This window comes from Peromyscus eremicus, chromosome 7 (genome assembly GCF_949786415.1).
Source record: "Peromyscus eremicus chromosome 7, PerEre_H2_v1, whole genome shotgun sequence".
Classification (NCBI taxonomy): domain Eukaryota; kingdom Metazoa; phylum Chordata; class Mammalia; order Rodentia; family Cricetidae; genus Peromyscus; species Peromyscus eremicus.
The window spans coordinates 12717289-12737799 of NC_081422.1; positions in this window are offsets into that span (position 1 = coordinate 12717289).

Here is a 20511-nt window from a genome sequence, read left to right on the forward strand (position 1 = left end):
CATTTTAACTTCGTTTAGCTACCCACATCCTGAAGTTTGTGATGGCGGGAAAAGCTACTGTAGTTCAAAATGTGGGGCTTGGAGCAGAAATGGGCTGCTCCCAATTCTTTTGTGCATAATACTTAACATGGAACACAGAAATTCACTGTGGCTAGTTCACATGCAGAGGATTGATGGGTTAGGATCAACCATGTTTCTGTTCCTCCAATCATAAGGCTGCTTGCACAGAACAAAGCTAGAGTCTGCAGTGTAGTGTGAGGCTGTTCTAGCCTGTCTTATGTTTATGGCCATGGTGTTGCTTGAGGACAGTACATTTCATTAGAAAACAAACACTCTGAATTCCAGGAGATGATCATAATGATCCTTTATAGATAGTATGTAAATCATTCAAGCCAATGAGAATACAAAAATGTAGAGCAGGGAGTGAAGAATGCTCCTAACTATATATTGAATGGCAGACAGAAGGACCTTCTCCTCTCCTTCCCTTCTTCTCTTGAATTTGGTGCCCATTTTGCAACCAGGGAAAGGGGAATCTAAGAGAATCACAGAAGCACTGACCCTAATATACCTATGCTCTGGGTCAATGCTGGACAACTAGGTTAGACAAACCCCTTACAAGCTACTGCAGTGGGCTATTTCTTGTCATCAAACCTGTTACAAATAATGTACATTTGTTTCTAAATACTTACTAAAAGATACTTTAAATATATTTATATATAATCAAGGGGGAAAATCTCTAAAATGGGGGCGGGGCAGTAAGAAGGCTTTTCAAAATGTGCAACAAAGCCTGACAACATGAAGTCCAATTTCTAGTACCCACATAGTGGAAAGAGGGGACCAACTCTCACAAGTTGTCCTCTGGCTTCTACAAACAAATTCCAGCATATGTGCACCCACTCACATAAGTAAATGTAATTTTTAAAGTTTTAAATGAAAAGCTAAGAAATATCACCAACTAAAAGAATACAAGTCCTCTCACAATCCAAGGCTTGCAGCTGCTGCTGAATGTTCCTGGTCTGCATCACATCCTGAAAGAAGAGATATATCCATTCAGAAATCTTACCCCACATTCACAGCCCAATAGATTTTCCTGAAATGTCATGGAATCACCCTTGCTAGCTAAGAAAATGAAAAACACAGATATTTTACATCAGTTCTGTTGACTCAGCAATCATAGAACCTTGTCTGTGTACTTGGCACAGCTTAGCATGTGTAAGGCTTTGTCTGGTTTCACTTTGAAAAAACTCCATGTAGTAGCTTTATTAGCTGTGCATCACAGACAAGCAGATGGAGAGACAGGGGCTCCATAGCGAAACTGCTTGCCTGAACCACATAGTGAGCGTATGATGAAGTGTGCTTAGCCATAGTACTGAGCACAAGCAGTGCAATGCCACTCTGTGTATGTTTTAATATGAATATGCTTGGGAACCAAACTCATTCCTACTTCCATACAATAGAGAATGGGCCCACATCTGTGATATGTCACAGTCTTGTGTCCCAACAGCACAAATTCCATCTTATCCACAAGTCAGATGGGAGTTCAGGGAAGGAATAATTGCTGAAATGAGAAAACATCTGCTTTCAACTATAGCATATGAAAAAACATAGAAAACAAAACCAAGAGAGAAAGAGGAAGGCAAACCGCCGTGACATCTGTTCAGTGCACCCAGGGAACATGGATGAACAGGCCCACGGTTCTGACAGGACACCACACACCAACTTCAAAACTTCTTCCTTTTCTCAGCAAAGATGTCCTGGAAGTAGCTCTAGCCATGAGGAGGGTGTTTGGGGGTGTTTACACTCTTTGTTCTCTGAAGAATAAAAGCCCTCTTTGGGCTTCCACCAACTACTTAGAGCTGTCACAGCTGGCAGGAACTCAGAAAGACCAAGTCAAGCCTCTTATCATCTTACCTTAGTACTTTCACATGCTACATGTGGGGACCTCACCTGCTCTGAGTGTCAAACCACAGTCTCCATTAAATGTTCAGATCCCAGGAATATTTCCCTGGAGACTTGCTGTAATGCACATAACATGTTTGAAATGGGTCTTAAATGCTATCTCTATAAGAGCTCTGGTTCAAGGATATCTCATCAAACATCCTCAAAGTCCTGATGTGAGCATTTTGTGAAAGTCTCCAGGAATCTCACAGGGGTTCTAGCTTGTAGCAACATTTGTAGAGATTTGCGTTTCCAGCATACATTTACATTGATTGTATCAGCCATGACACGATTACCATTAGTACCCTGGTATGATTCTCTACTACCCTTGGACCCTCAGACAAGTCTTTCACCTAACCAGAGTCCCTATTTCAGCAACCATGATTTCTAGTGACTGTAGACTTATCTTCAAAGGCCAGTCATTGACTTGTAGTCTCAAAGCACCTGGCCTTGAGCCTCAGCCACAGTTGGCTAATGGGAGTGATGGTATGATTTACATTATCTTAGAATGACTTAATTGGGTAGAAATTCAAGAATGGGTTTACCAAAAGCAGTGTAACACCTGAGAGTACCACACTGAACATTCTAGTTGCAGGTTGCACTTAGATTTTTCTAGATGCTAACCACTGTTTCTAGAGTGGCTGATAGGCATCATCTCTTTCCATGGCTCTACTGCCAGGTCCAATAAAATATAAACCCAGGAGTTCAAGGTCAGTCCCAGTTTAGCCACAAGCTTTAAAGACGACAGGAGAGACGGGAAGAGAGAATATTCTTTCTTTATAGGGGATTTCTCATTTTCCCACCTGCTCAGGTTTTTGTTTCTCTTGTTATAATAAAGCACCCTGAACAAGAGCATCATGGGAGGAATGGTGGTTTATTTGACTAACAATTCCTGCTCATAGTCCCTCATTTCAGGGGAAGTTGAGGTGGGAACTGATGCAGCTACTAATATCACATATACAGTTAAAAGCCAAGAGAGAACGAAGGCATTCTGGATTGCTTGGTGCCTATGTTCAGTTAGCTTTCTCTACTCTTACATGGTTTAGGACCCAGACCATGAAATGGTGCTGCTCTCATTAAAGGTGGGTCTTCCCACCCCAATTAACAATTAAGATAATCACCCATAGACTTGCCCTCAGGCCAACCTGGTCCAGATCATTTCCCATTAAGACCTGCTTCCTAGTTGATTCTAGGAAGTGTCAAGTTGTCAGTTAACAACTACCCATCACATCCCCGCACAGAAACTTCTCATCAGGACCAGTGTTTCTTCACTTCTCCTCCCTCCCTTCCACCTTCCTTACTCCTTCTCCCTCATTTCCTTACTTCCTTCTTTGTCTTTCTTTCTCCCTCCTCTATTTCATTTTCTTATTTTGTCTAATTAGATCACCTCTATTATGCCACAGAACATCGTTGAGAGAATACTTTTTATTATTCTTCTCACTCGCCTCTCCTTAAAGACTTACCCATTTCATAAAATTCTTGCAATATTTACTCTATATAATTTGTTATCCCTGAGCACTGTGGTTTCATAAATGCAATACTTCTTAAGCATTATTCTCTAAAAAAATTAGAAAACAGTTTTTTTTCCTTATTACTCAATCTCTGTAGATGTGTCAGCTGACAAGAAGACAAAGAAAGCCTAAGAATAATGAATTATGTACCAATTCAGAAAACGTGTGTTCCCCAACACAGGCATGATCTTCAGTGGCCCCTGAGCTACCACACACGCAGAGTCAAGTCTCAAGCCGATGACTTGTCAACGATATGTTAATCCTTTGTAAGAGAATGTGCTTGTCAGCATTTTCCAAACCATTACACCCCAGAAAGTCAGCATGCATTTTTGGAAAAAGAGGGGTTCCACTGTGTTGAGTTGGGTGGGTGCATCCTGCAGGTCGGGGCTGTCAGGGTCATCTGGGGTCAAGTCTGAAACCTATCAACTCCCTAAGAGAAACTAGAGCTGCCTTAAAGGAATCTCCCAGATGTGTCTTGGATACAAGTCATCAGCTCTCATTTGCTGGAGTTTGGAATCTGTGAGGCTCTGGGATCAGGATGCCAAGTGGGAAACTACTGCCCAGGATAGAACATAGCAGTGCCTCCAAGGAAAAGCCAAAGAGAAAGGGTTTGGGAGAAAAACTGACTCACTTCCTTTAGCTCAATGTTTAAAACTCATTTAGCTATGGAAAACTCAGCTGCTTTCCTCCTTCAGGCTCTCCACTCAGCACCAGCCTCTACCTAATAACATTCCATTGAATAAAATGTGGAAAACACAAGTAAAAGCAAATTCAGGGGTGTCACAACCTTTTCTAATTATACTCAGATTCTCGTGTTCACATATACTTGACTAGGAATAGCAGATAATTCCAACAGATAGCTCTTAGTGCCTTGGTTCTCATCCAATGCTCAGTGTTCCTTTTTCTCATGTACGTACATTTACAGAAAGGTACATGAAAAAAATGACTTTTAAAAGCCGATACCCTTAATACCTTGAATCCCCAATCTTGTAAGCTCCTTAAGTGTAAGGACCATGGCTTTTATTTTCCCATCAGTGGCACACTGCACAGGATATAGAAGGAATCAATATTTGGTATTGGTGCTGATGGGCGAGGCGCACCACACACTCAACATGGGAACTTATTAAAGCCATTGTTTAAAAAAAAAAAAAAAAAAAAAACTCATTTAAAGCAACACATGAAGATGTGAGAGTGGAGAGTGGCTTGATGCCATCCAAAGTCTCAAGCAACCAAACATCGTTAGAATTAAGCCACATGCATGCAAGTACTTCCCCACCATTCAGCGTCATATAATGAACAAGTTCTGTACCTTGTCCACCACCTTGACTGACTCCAGAGTGTGAAGAAGTTACCCCCAGTCAAGTTCAGAAATTAAAGAAAAACACAGAGCACTCCAAGGAAGGTATTATGATGCGAACTATTCACTCGGCTTGTCACTGCCTGAAATCTTCCATACTTTCCAAGAATCAATTGGAATTTTCAGGTCTGTGTTCAAGCAGCTATCAGTGACCTTCTACTAGATGAAGGTTCTGTAAGAAGGCACTTGATCTGCTCACTGCTGTGACAATGCAGTGCATAGCATAGCACTTGTTCTATAATTAGCCAACTTGGACAAACGCAGGAACAGCCTTCCCAGTGAGCATGGGTGAGCACACTTTCTGAACACTACAGACTTAGACCACAGCGCCTGTCCCACAGCATCTACCTCGGTTATCACCACACTTTCCCAACTTGGGTCGCCAGTCTAGATGTGAGCCTCCTGGTTTCTGAGGCATGTTTCCCTAAAATGTTTGCTTATCTTCAACTAAACTTTTCTGAAACTTTTGTTTATTTGATAAAGGGCTCATTAATGTTGACTATATTTCAGTAAAGCAATGTTTTTACCTTTATGGATATTTTAATCCAAGAAATTATAAATACATTTATTTCTATAAGTTGGAGTTCTTCTACCATGACTTCATGTTCCAAGAATCTAAAGACAAAGGGGAAATGGTCAATTAAGACTACATAAAAGAAAAAGGAGGAAGATTCCTTTCTTAGGACCACAAGCATTCTAAAATATAAGTATCTCAGTGAGTTCAACATCTCTATATTTCTTGCCCTTTACATATATCTCTAATTTTCAAAATACAACCCCAACCTCCAGGACGCTGGCTGCAATATAAAGTTGTAAAAGTTGAGGAAGCCAAGAAAAGGTAAATTTGGAAGACACAAAGAAACCAGAGGCACAGAATACCATCTTTCCATCTGTGAGGAAACGGTCAGTTTTTCCTTCTGCAACCTCAGAGGAGCTTCCTGGGAAATCACTCCCTGCCTCACTAGTTGGTCCTCGAGGGACGGGGCATCAAGGTTGTCACTCACTTGTCTAGTTCTCAGTTTGACCCGCACAAAGATCAGGATTTCCACTATACCATGAAATATCATGAGGGAGTTGTGGTTTGCAAAGAACATATTTTGAAAATAAAGACAGAGATAACTTCCCCCAAAGTACCCTGGAAGTGGTAGGAGATTTATAATAACCCTTCCTCTCTGTCTTTCTAGACCAAGTCTCCCTGACAGATGGGGTCTTCTGTACTGAATAAATAGAAATAAAACCTGGGCCTTTTAGGATCAAAGTATCATGTTTATAGCTTGAGAAGGCAGGGGTCACTTTGAAGAAAATCCTCCGGGCCAGTTGATTCAGTTTACTGGCATGGTCAGACTTCTTCCTACAGGTCTTCCATACATCAAACATCATGTCATGGAACTGTATTGGTGCCAATAGAAAAAGCTGTAGGAAAGACAAACACTCTAAAAAGATGTAAGGTGTCACTATTTAGCCTTGAGTGTGCAGTGACTACCGCAAAGAAGCCATAGACTTTGGTAAGTGATGCTGGTTTAGCGAAGGAACTTGATAATTAGGAACACCTGAGAGCATGACTTCATTTGTGTATTGTTCAAAGCACACTTGCCAGGTGTCCAGGACTTTGAAGAACAAATTCCTTTCTCAACCAACAGCCATGCCTCTTCCTGAAAAGTGCCTCTTCCTAATTCCAGAAGCAAATACAGGTTGTTGTTTTTTTTTTAAGATTTATTTATTTATTATGTATACAGTGTTCTGTCTACATGCGTGCTTGCAGGCCAGAAGAGGGCACCAGATCTCATTACAGATGGTTGTGAGCCACCATGTGGTTGCTGGGAATTGAACTTAGGACCTCTGGAAGAGCAGCTAGTGCTCCTAACCACTGAACCATCTCTGCAGCCCCAGCAAATACAGTTAAACAACAACAACAACACCCAAAAACAACCAACCAAACAAACAAAAACCCCTCCAACCTCAAGCAACCTGGCAGATCTGTAAGTGCTTAACTACAGCAGAAAAACTGAAGGGACATCCATTAGGAAAAAAAATCTGAATTTTTTTTTTTGAATCAAACTAGTGCCAACCCAAAGAAAAGTAGCGTGAATCTCCATGTCCTGGTGCTCAGGGAGAATGGAAGGGAATCAGTTTGTTTGCTCTTGCAGGCTCATGATTTTATTTATCCCTTCATTTTCATTTTGACAGCTACACTGGGGAATACTTCTTTCCAATGATGCTAAGTAAGCAGAATACTCTAGAATCCTGGCTACATTTAAATTAATTGAACACCATGTCAAAATTAAGAATAATTCTTCCTGTGGTTCCAAATCTAGCACCCTCTTGGTGGCACAGCCCACATGTTGAGTGACAGGTATTTACAACATGACAAGGAACTGAATTTGAGAGGAAGGCAATGTGGTCATTAAGTAGTCTCCTTAGTTCAACACACAGCAGCTTGATACCTCCTTGCTCTCTCCTCCTCTAGGCTGAAGGACAAAGCAAAACTGATTGAAAGACAATGATTCCAAAAGGGACTTCATCATAGTAAGAAATACTCAATTCTAGCGGTAACTTATTTTCATGTGCATTTTAAGCTTAATTTTAGAGGGCATTTAGAAAAATTGATTGACAATTTGATTATATAATTTGCCAAGACTAACCTAAGCAGTTAATTGTGAAGTAGTCAAGAAGTGAACACTCTCCAATTTAACTCGCTAAGCATGGGTAGCCGAGGGCATATTTTTGGCATGATATTAAGAGAATGATTTTAATAGAAATTCATTTAGTTTTTTTTAAAAACCAAAGCAACTAATAAATATGCATTTGGTAGATATTCTTCAAGAACAAAGAGTTAAAACTGCCAATAAGCACGTTATCTCAGGGCACAGGTTGGTTCTCAGGCCTGAAATCTCACTTTACTTCAGCTAAATAAGACCTCCTCTGCCTACGGAGCTCCGAGTGGAGTGTCTGCTTTGTACTTCCCGAGTAATTCCATCTTCCTAGCATCGTCTAGTCCTAACCTTGCTTTGCTCATGGGACAGCCTGGACTAGGAGGCTCTGCAGAGGCTTTGAAGGTCATCCAACCTAGCACTTTCTGTTCAGTGTCTACTTGAGGACTCATTTTTTTCATGATAAACCCTTTGGGAAATCTTTTAATGATCTCATCATTTTTGCATGGTGTGTGAGAGAAGATTTGAAATAAAGCATTTCACTTGAGATCAATACATTATTAAAGATTTTATCTCAAAGTTCATTTAATACAACTTTAATAATATTCATTATGTATGAAGACAAATTTCAACTTTCCCTCATGTATAAGTAATATATTCTGTTTAATTTACTTCAAATTTATTTTATAAGAAAAATTGAAGTTTGTCTATAATTAAAATTTGAAATAGCATTATGGCAGGTATTATTTATTTACCTAGAGTCAAGTATTCAACTACTGAATATCTTATCAAATATAAACATGATTTTTGATAATGGAAAGGTATATATCACATACTTAAAATTAACTATTTTTTCCATTTTTATTATTTCAGGATTCAATTGCAACCTATTGACAACCATAGAGTACATAGATGCTGTTTAATCTCCATGATTAAGAAAGCAAAGAAGACAGAACAGGCACTTGGTTTTACATTTTTATAAGCTGATATGCATTATTAACATGCTCATCAGCTCGGCTTGGAAATACCCTCATGACAATCTCAACAGCGTCAGTGTGAATGCCACTTTTCAGTGTCTTGTCAGTTTAAGGGTGCTTCAACGTTTCTTATGATTTCTCTTTTCAAGCCAAAAATCTATTAATGTAAAACATCATGCATGTTTAAGAATTAAAAATCAGGTTGAGTATGTCTGTGGTGATATATTGTGTACTCTAATAAAATTTGCCTGAAGATCAGAGAACAGAGCAAGTCACTAGATTAAACATAGATGCCAGGTAATGGTGGCACACGTCTTTAATCCTAACACTTGGGAGGCAGAGATCTGTCTGGGTCTCTGTGAGTTCAAAGCCACCCTGGATTACATGAAATTGACTCAGTCTAGGAGAGAAACAGAGCCCAGGCAGTGGTGGCACACACCTTTAATTCCAGCACTTGAGATCTCACGCCTTAGCTACCAGTATTTGGGAAGCATATGCCTTTAATTTCAGCACTAGGAAGGAAGTAATATGGCTGGGTGAAGAAAGGTATATAATGTGTGAGGAGACAGGGACTAAAGCCTTTTCAGGTAGAAGCCTTTCTGATAGAGAGCTTTTTTGGCTGAGGACTCAGAGGATTCATGGAGTTGGCGAGGTGAGACACAGCAGTGGCTTGTTCCTTTATTTCTCTGATCTTTCAGCATTCACCCCAATATCTGGCTCTGGTTTTTTTTTTTTTTTGTTTTTTTTTTTATTATTATAAGACCGTATTAGATTTTGAGCTCTATATGTGTCTAACACACAAGGCATCGAGCCTGATCTCAAGCTACTGACTGTACATGTGCATATGACCTTCCCTCACTATGGTGACTGTGGCCAGGAAGCCTGCCAGGTGAAAGGTCTAGTGAAGAGGTTGGAGAACTTATTTAGGAACTAACTAAAACTCCTGGTTATTTGGCTACAGAGATAACACACAGGGACACTGGTTACCACAGCCTTAACAACAACCCTAGCCCACCCCTCCACCCCCAGGGCCAAACCCAGGCCAGGTGAGGCTCAATTCCTTGGAGGCAGCTTTAGAGGTGAAATAAAGAGTGGCCCAGGAGGAAGTGGCAAGGGAGTCCCCTGAGCACTATCCGGCTGTAACTCCTTGTGGATTAAAGTCTCCTGTGGTGAAGGAGATGACTCAGTGGCTAAGGTGCGTGACACTAATGTGAAAACCAGAGTTCAGGTCACCAGCACCCACATAAAAACTCTAGGCAAACATTGTGGGCCACCTCTGCACCTACGCTTGCAAAGCGAAGAAGGACAAACCTAACTAGATAGTCAGTGAAGCCACATTGTTCAAGAGCCGTGGCTTCAATGTGTAAGGTGCACAGTGATCAAGGAAGACACTCAAGTTCAAATCTCAGCCCCCGACACACACAAACACACCTATACATAGGAAGAATAAAAAGAACGATAAAGACAGAATCAGAGAGGAAAACCCAGCTCCAGTCCTGAGACCCACAAGAAGCAAACGCTGACAGCAAATAAAACAAGCATGCAGCATAGAGTTCTCCCTAATGCTCAGGAAGACTAAAATTCCCTTTCCTTCTACCAGACCAAGACCAAGATAGGGCTGTGTTTTCCTTTGCTTAGTCCAAAAAAAAAAAAAAAAAAAAAAAAAAAAAAAAAAAAAAAAAAAAAAAAAAAAAAAAAAACCTTAGCAATTTTTGTAGAGTGTTTGGTTTGTTTTATTTGCAATCCCTGAAACTGAACTTAGGGTTTTGAGCATTCTAGGCAAATGCTCTCCTACTGAGCTACCGTCCCAGCCTTTTTGTAAATGTGAAAAATCACCAGGTCTGGGTTTGTGTGATGAAGTTTCATACCATACAGGCAGGAGAATATCACTATGCTCCGCTCTGAACCTTAGAATCAATTAAACTTATGCAGTGATCTACTAACTAGTCAACGATTACAAAAGTTCTTAGGTTAAGAAAAATATGAGAGGAAACTGTGTTTTGTACATGCATAGAAAAAGATATTAGGGCATGATAAATGTGCTTAGCACCTAGTCTCTGAGAGTTTATCGTACAGAATCCTGTTGGCTTTACACTAATAAAGCATATGCATTCTTAAAATCATCTGTGCTCTGCACCACCACACAATAAAACCAAACAGCTCATCAGGTAGATAAGGCTTGGGGAACACCACAATCAAAACATTGCTTATAACATATCTTTTGAAAAGCAGATGCTAATAAAATGGTAGCAAAATGTAATGTGTTAAATGGTTGAAAACTATATGAATACTATAGTAAAGGTTGCAGTTTATCTTGTTAAAAAAAAGTCCTAGAATTTGGAGGGAAGAGATCATGGAAAGGGATGTGAGTTACCCTGAATTTACTGGTTAGTTTCTGTGAAGTGGTGGGACGCATCAGATGGCAAATTGCTGAACCAAGAGGATGGCTGAGGCTCAGAACATGGACATGAGTGCCCTTGTGGCATTCCTGTGAGGCTGCAGTTGTGGTTTCAACATCACTTGATACTTCTTGGACGATCTCCATATTCTGAGCTTTGGTGATGTGAGGGTGTAGACTCCACACTGTACACCATTGCAGAGCACCAAGAATCTCAAGATTTTGCAAGACTGTCAAAACTATGGAAGGTACCAAAAGGAAGAAGCTTTGATGGGAAAAACACATGCTTTGGTCACAGACCAATCCTTAGTCTGTGGTTAAGAGGCCTCTGTTGGTAAATTAGGAGCACCTGGGAACCTTCTGAGTAGGATAAAAATTTCTCTGCAAGAAGAACATTCCTTCTGTTTAAGGAGACGATGAAGCTCACCCAAAATACACAGGCAAAAGAATGTTTTCAATTGGCTATGTTTTCTCCACATATCACTGTCAGGCTTCCATGACAGTCAGACTGGAGTTCCCAGTAATTTCCAAGGCAACTGTTGTTAGTATGATTGATACAGAAGGCAGTTCCTGTTTTGTGTGGAATAAAAATGACTAGTGGACTCCCAGAGCCTTTCAAACATGACTCAGTTATTTTCTGAAACTAGGATATCTCTACATAAGAAGTCCTGTTTTCTCAGCTTATATGTAAGATGACATATATGCTTTGCTTTTCTCCAGATTCAACAAAAGTGGGACAGAAAAGAACCACTCTTATCCAATAGGCTTGTCAGACTCTGAGAATCTTCCAGGATGTAACATTCCAAGAACACACACAGGTATGACTGCTTCTACTACATTAATAGTGACTAGGCATCTTCACATAGATTACTAACATGCTCTGGAATTTTTAATTGGCAAATCACAACCCAAAGAATTAAAACAGTTTTGTCTTGGGAAGATCACAGCTCTTGTTTCCAAAGAAACAAGATGGCCTTGTGTATACTATATCTCTTCAAGGGTAAAAGAAAAATTGTAAATGGAAAGAAACAGGGAATCAAAAAGTTTGTTGTTTGTTTTTCCTTTAAGACAATGAAATACACATTCTGTCTATAGCAATAGATTGAAGTGATTGCTTTCCATTCAAATATTAAAAGAAAAAAAAGAGGGTCTAATAAGATGAGCTACAGAAGTCAAGAAAAAACTCTCATTTCAATCTTCCCTCTAGACCCAATTAGTTGGAAACCTTAGAAAAAGAACAATGCACCAATTCTTTGCAGCAACAAATTATAGAAGCCCTTGCCTTTCAGTCAGAGTAAGTGACAGATAACAGCATAATAAACTCAGCAGGCGTGCCTGCAATGCACACTTTTTGTTGAACTCCTCACGCAGTCCCCTAAGAACTGTGTGTCAGAACTCCAGCCTGCCTGCTCCATCCTTCATTCACTGTCTGGATAACAAGAAAGAGCCAGGGAAGGCAACCATCTCCCTTTCTTACAAACCTTGTCCTGGAAGAAGACAGAGGAGGATGGAAGGAAAAATGGAAAGGATCATGATAATCACTCTCACGGAGTTGAAGAACTGGCCATGAACTCAACACACAGCAATGAGCCCCTTAGTTTGAATGGTGCTGGTTACAAGTCCTGAGCCTGCCCTACTTCTGTCTCCCAAGGAAAAAAAAGTATGTACAGCTCTCCTCCTCCTCCTCCTCCTTCCCCTCCTCCTCCTCCTCCTCCTCCTCCCCTCCCACTCTTGTGTGTGTAAGAAAGAGAAAGAGTGTGCACCAATGTATGGATGAGGAGGGAAGGGCTGAAGAGAATGGAGAATGTGAACAACATGTAGAATGAGCCTCAGAACGATGAGGTCAGGACTGCCAACGGCTGCATTCTGGGGCAGCAGGTTTTCACAAGGCTTCATGGCTTTGTAGGAAAGGGAGTTGTGGGGACACATAACACAAGTAACTAAAAGAAGAAATTAGATACAAAATGAGCTGGCTGAACTGCCAAGAATCAGGGATCCAGACACTACAGGTTCTTGGATTTCATTTTCATGCAGCCTGTGGATTGACTCCCTCCCACCCCCACCCCTTGCTAGAAAGTTCTGGGTCCCTGGGGTGCTGAGTTCCAGAGGACCCAATTAACACCATACTTGGCTAGCTCCCTGGTATGATCAGTATGACATATGCTGCCGTTAGCATTACTTTAAAATAAGAGAGCCTGCTCTAATTTATATCCTCTGTAGAGTGACAGCCAAGTGGGGTGTCAGGAGGGGGACCCACATATCAGACAAGAAGTAGGCTATAACTTGATGGAATCTGTTTAAGACCTTCATTTTGAAGGCACTTTGAGTTGGTAAGTTGCCTTCCCTGCATCTGCAGGTCTTCCTGGCCCAGAGGCACTTTCAGGCTTTTCTGGGTCAGACTGACCACTGGTCATGACCTAATCCTAGTGTTTTGGCAAATGATAAACCGGAGAACATGGTCTGGGAAGTGTTATCTTGTCTCCTGTCACAGTGACCTTCACAGTAGGTCTTCCTTACTAATTGGTACGCTTTCCCCACTGGTTTTAATTCTGCTTCATTGTCAGGTAACTGAAGTTTATCATAACCCAGAGATAAAGCAAGATGACAAACAGCACAGAATTTACATATTCATCTTGCTATTACCAAAAGAAGCCTGCCCTTCTGAAGCTTGTCTCGGCTCTTCACAGTATCAGTTTCAGTATGATGAGTTTCATCTGGGATACATCCTCTTCTAGACCCTGTGCTTGACATGCCTTTGTTCTCTCTCTCTCTCTCTCTCTCTCTCTCTCTCTCTCTCTCTCTCTCTCTCACACACACACACACACACACACACACACACACACACACACACACACACCCAACAAGAGAGTTGAAAGCAAATACCATGCTTTTCCTATTACAGTTCTAATCCTCTGGTTTCAGAAGTGTGTGACTAGAAATAAAATGTTCATGGTAAGTTCAGAGCTTCAGTAGGAGGCACACATCTGGCTGCATCACTTTCTGATAAAATTGTTAAAGATCAAATTTCCATAAGAATAAGCTCAATTTAGAATTAAAACAGGAGACCACTAATTCCCATGAGTCAGTGACGGTCTTAAAGAGTTAAGTCACGGAATCTGAAAGCCTGCGTTTAAATCATCTTCAAGCAATGACACAGGCTGAGGAGAGACATAAAATTAGTAAGTGCCAGGAATGAGGGGCTGTCAACACTAACCCCGAATTTCATGCTCCTTGGCCTAACGCTGTGTTTTATTTAACACAGATCTCCCTATGAATAACTGGTCTCTTCTTGTGGGGTCTGGTACTTTAACATCGACTGTGGAGGAACTTCATACTGTGAGGTTCTTTGAGAGACACAGTGACCCAGGAAGAACCAGGAGCATAGGGCTAGGTCTGGGCTGGTAGCTGGAACCTGCAGCTGTCTTTCAAGGGAAAGTCTAAGATGCCTTCCCTCCCCAGCCTCCTCCTGCAGCCTCCTAGGGGCATCCCTTAGGAACATGATCACTTGGATGAGCAAATCTGGTCTGACCGAAGGGAATGGATACACTCTGCTTTCTGGAATGCTACTTATGTCTCACTTGATTATATTTCTGCCTGGCCAGGGAGTGAGCCAAATTAAACAAAGGAAAACTTCTGAAATATTCCATTTTGGCTTGTATATGATGTTGTTTTTCTCCTGTGCTGTTTTAAAAATGAGTTGGGGTGTCACTGGTCTGAACTGTCCTGTATGGACCCTCGTGAGAGAGAATTCTCTGACATCAAGAGCAGATCTAGGTGTTGAGAGGGCTGATACTAACCCAACATGGGAAAAAATATAAATTATCAACTTAAACATAAGTAAAGATCCCTGGAAGAAATTTGTTTCAGAACTTCAGCCAGGAGAATCTGGGGAGCATTGCTGTGGATGGCCATGTCATTGAACAAAGCTGGACCCCTCTTTTTTCCTGAAACAAGACCATGGAAGGAGGGTAGTGGGAAGACAGCCACCCTGAGAAGCTAAAAGTAAAATAACAATAAGGACATGCCTATTGTCCACTTCTGTTTTCTTATTAGAACTAGTGCCTGCAGGTAACACATGAGAGTCTACCCATTGATTCAGCAAGGTCCATGTCCCTTAAAGAAAAGATTTTGCTTTAAAAACTCCCCAAAAGAGAAAAAACCCATACAAGAAGTTTCCACCGACCCTTCCCTCAGCACTCCCAGGTGTTAACACATAATGATTATGGTATGCTAATTATATGTTAACTACTGTTGATATTGGGAATTAATACACAGATTGCTGGCAGTTGTCAATGGCTGCATATTCTGTTATTTGGTTTGTTCAGCATTCAACACAGGTATCTGCACAGACCTTCCCTGTCATGTTACCTCCGTCTCCCCAGTCTACAAGATCTCCTTACGCTTTGTCTCTCACGATGTTGGCATTTGAAGAGTGCTGGTTTAGAGTATTGTGAACTGCCTCTCAGTTTGGTTCTATCTGGTGTATTCTCAAGATTAATTCTACCATCATATCCAGAAGATGGGATGATGCCAAATATCCTGACATGTGGAAATTTGGTCATTAGATTAATTGTGATTTTTCTAGGCCTGGTTGCTATGAATCTACAGCTTCCCCTTTTAATCTGAGCCTTTCTTATGGAGACTTATTCTGGGACCCAGAGAATATTGTGCTTTTGGTGCCTTTCACCAGTAACTTTGGCACCCATTCTTGACCCTTTGTTTTGATGGATGCCACATGGTAATTATTTGTTCCATTATTCCTTTTACATTTATCAGTTAGAATCCCAGTTTAAGAAAAAAATCCCTTTAGAACAATTGTTTAAAGAAAAAAATTATGAGGGGCTGGAGAGATGGCTCAGTGGTTAAGAGCATTGACTGCTCTTCCAAAGGTCCTGAGTTCAATTCCCAGCAACCACATGGTGGCTCACAACCACTTGTAATGAGATCTGGTGCCCTCTTCTGGCCTGCAGGGACACAGGCAGGCAGAATACTGTATACATAATAAATAAATAAATAAATAAAAATTATGAAAACTTGATGATCCTTAAACCAATATAATTGGTCTATACTATAACTACATAACAGAACTCCTCTATGCTGCCTGCTCTTTGACAAGGTGAGAAAGAACCAGAGGCCTTCCCCTCAGGCTTCTGCTGGCATGTCAAGATCTTCAGCAGCAGAAGAAGGACAAAACAGGAGAACAAAACATGTCATCAACTTCCCAGCAGCAAGGGCTTAAAACAAGGGAACTCTGAAACCAGTGCTAACTTCTTTTAGAAATGCTTACTAAGGTCCTATATTTATAATGCCCCATATGCATGCTCTTTTTCTGGCCCAGCTCAGAGTCCTACAGTAAGTTGAATCTTCATGCCTGGGTTAGTCTGACAAAGTTGAAAAATCACCCCAGCCCCACAGAATGAAGCTGTAGCATACCCCTGCATCAGTGCATTCACCCTCTGACCACCATCACTGGACCTTCTCCTTCAGGCCACCACATGTCTGCTTCATCTCAGCCTGGTCTTACCTCATCCCTGTCTAGTTGAGGAAGAGTCACGTTGCTTAGGCCACAGAATGAAGCTTTCCTCTTGACTTTCAATCCTGAAATGGTGCCCTCCCTGCTAGAATAAGATTGTTCTCAATGAAAACAAAACCCAGAAATCAGCCATCTTTGCCATTTCACATGTATAAACACCATGTAGAGCCAGCTTAGCCACAATCTGTTGGACTTAATTTTAGTCATGGGAGTAATAGGAATAAAATTAAATCTACTAGGAGGAAACTTCGTGAAAGCCACACTGGTACCAAGACTACACACTTCCAACTAGCCAATCTTCAGTATCTTTTCCTTACAACCAAGAAGCCAAGACTCTAGCCCAGAAGCTTGCATCCATATCAATCAGATTTCCAGGAAGATGAAGAAGTCTGAGAAGCAAGTGAGATCAGTTGCTTCCAAAGAAGCCGCTCTAGAAACTGGCATACAGATACAGACAGAAGCCAGTTTTCACTGAGGCAAAGGTGCAGGTCACAAAAGACCTCCCTCTATCCCTGCTGAGGCCCACAGCCAGAGGCAGCAAGGCACAGTTAGCCCAACTCCTCCTTGCCTCTGAGGACTAAGAACCCCACCTGGAGAGGATTAAGGGAAAAGTCTTACGAAGCAAATAATACAGAGAGGATTGGAAATCGTATTGCATAGTTCCTGTATTTTTCAGATACATATTTTTAAAACACCCTTTCAAAACTTGAAAACACCAAACAGAACATGTTGTCAAATCTTTTGGGCTTTCAACTAAAATCTTCATATAAACATGTAATTCCTAAAACAGGGTCTTGTTTCATTATTTATTATTGGTTTCCAAAACCCTCTAAATTATATTTTAATAGGCTGTCAACACTATCTCATGGTTTATAGTGTAAGCTGCTAAATTCTTGTTCAAAATGAAATGTTTAAGCAATGATTTGATTCTGACAAACTCAGCTACGACTCTTGCTTTTCTGACTGTGCACCCCAAATACAAAAGTCTCAAAAAGAAAACAAAAATAGAGATAACTCATCACCTAAAATATATAATGGGAACTCTGAAATAAATAATAACTAGTTTTTCGTCATTGAAGATGGGCCATGGAACCAGACAATGGGTGTGGGGGGTCACTGTGAAACATGTCTTCTCTATGTGACATGGCCACTTCTCCCATGAACTCACAGCAGCTGTGGCAACTCACTCAAGACCTGAGCTGGATGGGGCCAGTAAATATTCCATCCTGCCTAGGGGAGGGGCTTTTGGAAGTTAATAGATTTTCCATGACAGAAAGTCACTTTCCCCAGAGGTGTAGCCATTGGTGAATTGGCAAGACTCCAGCAAATAGCCCCATCCCTGCTCGTGCAAGCAATCCAAAGTAAACTTAGTAGGCCACCAAAAACCAAAAAAGACATGAGAGCAGGAGTGGACCAGCTGAAAGAAAGGTTCCAATAGGAGAAAGAGCATGTGGGAAAGGAGCAAGGGGGTGAATTTCATATATATATATATATATATATATATATATATATATATATATATATATATATATATATATTGTATACATGTCTGAATTATCGAAACATTTTAAAACTTAAAAAGTTTTCTTGCTCTTAAGTCATTTTTATAGTAACAAATTCAAAGACCTTCTAGAGTCCAAAATCAAAAACAACCAAGTTCTAAAGATATCTCCACTTGACTAAAAGTGTAGGACTCAGTTTTTCAGACACTATAGCAAAGCCCATGATGGTTCTTCCAAGACTCAATGTCTGGCCTGTGCTTCCAAGGGTCTGAAAGGCAGATGATCCCTGATCTGATCCTTCTGGCAATATTTACACCCTCTGGGGCTGCTATGTGGTGACAGAGTTCTCATCGTGACAAAAGGAAAACCATCTTCTACCCCGGCAGAATAGAGGGAAGAGAAAATGGAGCAACAGAGATTCAAACCCGGGGCCAAAGCGTCAGCGTCAGATGGTCCTTCCCAAGGCAGAAAACTAACCCATCCAACTACAAAAAAAGAAGCAGCCTTGTTTGTTTGCTTGGGAACCAGTGCAGGTTTCAAGTTGTCCAGGAGTACTCCATCTTCCTCATGGGTGGCTATCCAGTGGGAACCCATGGACCACTTCACAGGGCAGGAGATGCAGGATTCACTGATCCCCCACAAAGTCTGTAAAGAGCTTGGAGACATAGCCATGACTCACACCCTTGGGTAGGACTGGGTCTGCTAATTAGCTAGGCACAGTATTGAAGACAGCACAGCCTGGATTTTAGCTCATCCCCACCATTGTTATTAAGTAAATATCATTTTGGTGAATAAAATTAGACTAAACCTACGTAAGCAAAACGACTTCTTTTCCTCCCTGGAAATCTTATTAACATAACACAGCCAGATAATTAATCAGTACCAGGCAATTGTTAAATGACTAATAAAAACAATGATTAAAATAATAAACTCCAACTTGAGACTATTTCTCATTCAAAGAAGACTGTGTGCTCTGTTTGGAATTTTCTACCAGTAGGAAAAGAAATGTGTATAGCTACAGAGCCTGTTTGTACACACAGCAACTTCTTTGCAGCTAGAGTGGACGAATAGTCTACCCGGGTGACGTCCACTATCCGGTTTTAGCAAGTGTGCTCTTCTTTTCCCAGAAGCTAAATGCGAAAATCCAAATAGAATGCAATAATGCTAAAAGAAAAAGGGGGGAAGGAACTTGGGGAGTAAAAGAAGAGCTTCGGTGGTAATTACAGTTTGCATCTTCATGATAAACTGCTCGAGTTTTCAGCTGATTAAACACTAGTTTGGTTCATTATGGGATCATTCTAAAACAACGGCTAAATTTTTCCTCTTAGGATTCCAGTTTCTGTCTCAAAAAATCAGTAAGACCTTTAAATATTTATATCCAGTAGTATTTTAACCTTCCTAGAGAAGAGTCTGCATCTTCTATTAGGTAGTTTTTACCACCTCCACTTTCAATGAAAAGGCAAACATGACCTCCTGTGCTGGAGGTCACCACACACACACACACACACACACACACACACACACACACACACACGCATATGCACATGTGTGCATATTTCCAGCCCTAGAGCAGAGGTAAGAACTGACCCTGGCCTTTCAGTGGAATTCTTAAATGTTCCCCAGAGTAAGGCTATACATTGATGACCCACATTTTCTCCAAGTCATGTGGAGCAGGTAAGAGGTGCAGATTCTGCTGCTTACAGCTAACCTAACTGACAGACAGACAGCCCCAGACCTAACATGAGCCACACAGTAATGATGAAGTTATACACTGGATGTGTCTTTCAGTTCCACAAGCAGTAAAACCACTTGGCTTACAGGTTGCAGTCCATCACTGGGGAAGCAGTACTCCTCTGTGCTCTCTTATTTACTTCCTAACTCCAGGTTCCTGCCCTGAGTTCCTGTCTTGACTTCCCCAGGGACAGACTAACCTGTAAGCTGAATCAACCCTCTTCCCCTCAAGTTGCTTTTGATCACGGTGTTTTCTCACACCAATAGAAATGTAACGGAGACAGATGCCTTCTCTCCTGTGCCAAGCCTCATCCTCTTCTTTAGCCAAGTGTCTTTCCTCCTAGGGGAACTGTCAGGCATCTTAAGAGAAAGATGAAATCTCCTGAATAACTGCTACCCTCTCAAACGTGGCTCTTGGCAAGTCTGAGTCCCTGGCGCGGTGGAGACAAACTAAAGAGAGAAATACAGGCAAATGCAGACACCCAACCCTGGCCAGTATTGCTGGGCACCAGAGGAAGAGGAGTAATGAACAAAAGGGACAGAAGCTCCAAGATTCAGAGGGAACCCATGCAGCATCTGCTGAGGAAAACTCAGACCAGACGGGACAGACACAAAAGAGCACCAGGCTTCTCAGAGAGCCCTGGAGCCAGCACCAACCAGCCTCCAGCAAGACACGGAGCTCCCACCTAGTAATTAAAACATTGTGTTAGACTAGAACCACAGCCAGACGAGGAAGTCAAATGTCATCCATGTATTTGACAAACACTTACCAAGGCTTTCCACAGGCCAGCAAAGTTCTAGCTGCAGAACACACAGAGAAGGAGAGATAAGGTCACCATTGCTTAGATTGTGTTTACTGGCAACAGACAGAAGCAAATACAAAATGCCGCATAGTGACCTGTGCTAAGAAGAC